This window comes from Centruroides sculpturatus, unplaced genomic scaffold, assembly GCF_000671375.1.
Source record: "Centruroides sculpturatus isolate CEXI.00-Female unplaced genomic scaffold, Cexi_2.0 scaffold455, whole genome shotgun sequence".
NCBI classification, from domain to species: domain Eukaryota; kingdom Metazoa; phylum Arthropoda; class Arachnida; order Scorpiones; family Buthidae; genus Centruroides; species Centruroides sculpturatus.
The window spans coordinates 586,649-588,944 of record NW_019384559.1 but is presented as its reverse complement, the minus strand read 5'-3'; positions in this window follow the sequence as shown (position 1 = coordinate 588,944).

The window sequence follows — 2,296 nt, the reverse complement described above, 5'->3', positions numbered from 1 at the left end:
GCACTATTTTACATTCAGGCCATATAACTGAAAGTTACTCAATGACATTAGCTGTGAACTCTCTTTCATTGTCACTGTGCAAAATATAAGGCTTAACAAAGTCTAAAAATATTTTCAGCAGTTCCAGTGCAACTGCTGCACATTTTGTTTTCAAAGGGCAAAGAACACAAAATTTTGTTGCATATCAGTTCATTAACTATTTGTAGTCTCTACAGAGAGTAGATTGAAAATCAATCAAATCAACTTGGTCCCGAAGATTGAAATCCTTCTTAGTGATCGGTCATATGACAATGTTTTTGTGATGTTGAGACTTCTTTGAATTTTACATTTTACATAGTGATACAGATACTTCAATAGCTAATAGGGATGTAAAACTTACTTTTCAGAGCAAATATCATTTTATCATGACCTCAGTGATCTGTTGAGCAATGATATTGAAGTAATATATCAAAATATTCCTCAATAGTAAGAATTACAACAAAGATCGTCAATGGTTTTTCTTTTCTTAATTAAAACTTACTTTTCCTCAATCTCCATTCTATCATATTTCCTAATTAGTCCATACTGCCTTCTACTTTTTTCTTATCAGTGTTTCTTGAATTTAAAATTTCATGGACTGCTTCATTTATACTTGGTAGTCCAAGGCTTCGGAGCCATTTATAATATCATTGTCCTGCATATTTTCTTCTCCAACAAATTTAGTTCATGTATCCATCTCCATTTCTAAGTCACTTTAAATATAAACACAACACACACAATGAGATGTAATTATTTAAATTCTACCAAATGTCAGTGGCGTACCGTAGTGGGGGCGGCAGGGGTGGCCCACCCCGGGCGGCACTTTTTAGGGATTTTGCCACCCCCTATTTCACAATAAATAATAATAATATCTTGTAAAAATTTGAAAATCCTAATCTATACTTGCATCGCGCCTACAATAGTGCTATCGTCCGGTGAAGTATCGATAGTATCATCTAGTGAATCAGCTCGCCGGGTAAACTAGTAACTTTTTCATCCGAGGAATTCCTGCGAAACCTATTGACCCCTTTTTTTTTTTTTGCTTGTACAATTCATTTGTGTTCATGTACACCACTAATATCCAATAGAACTATTTTAAACAGGTCGTTGCACTACCACTGAATTTTTTCATTGCTTGTTCTGTGACAAAACTGAATTTTGGTCTTTTAAATTGAAATACCTAAATAAGGGGGGGCGAAATTTTCCTCCACCCCAGGCGGCTGACACCCACGGTACACCACTGCCAAATATGAATTCAAGAAAGCAACTGTGACTGTTACATGCATGTTAGCAAACCTGAGTGAAACTATGTTTTCAAGAGGTGTTTGAGGACATGACCAATTGTATGGTACTAACACAAAAAGGGGAAAGAGATGTCATGCTAGCACTGCAGAGAAATCAAATTACAATAAACCTAGAATCAATCAGGCTAATTGAACAAACTGAAGTTCACTTTCTTAATTGCCCAAAGCTCTATGGACTGATTGCAAAATGCCTAAGAAATGTCAAGCTGAATAGCAAATAGAAGAAGCTTCAAACTTTTCTGGAAATTGAAAGTTATAAGACTATTGCATTAAAGTATAGTTTGTGTATATGTAATACTGTAATTTTGCTACTGTTATAATTTTCTGCAGATAACACAAGTCACCTGTATTTAAGAATCAATTTGACAATAAGTGTGGATTATAATCAAACAAATTCTGAAAAAAAGTTGCTGGGTACTCAACCGAACAAATGCAATCTGCTAGAACAAATTTTTGATTAATAACATATTTTTATTTCGTCATTCATAAAAATTTTTTAATGATAAAAATAAAAAATATGAAAATGTTGCTGATATTTCTGATAGAGATCAACAAAAAAGCTGAAATGATGACAATACTTTGTAAAAAGAAAATACCCTTGTTTGAGTAAGATTAATATTAATGTGCAATACAATACTTTTAATTGTAATTGTTAATTAAATATTAATTGGAAATAAATTATTGATTTGCTTTAATAAACGTTTTTCTCTTAGTAATGAAAAAGAATAGTATACTTTTGCTAACTTCTAGAATGTAACCTATGTTTTGCATTAGTCCTTTGTTTCATATAGCATGGATTTGCAAAACACAGCCTTTTTTGGACATAATTACTGTGTTATACAAAGGATACTTATACATATACATTTATTTATTTAATAGTTATATATTTATATATTGTATATAATTGTTTTAAAATAAATAATGACATGTAAAATTTATATATATATATTATTATTATTATTTGTAATTTACAT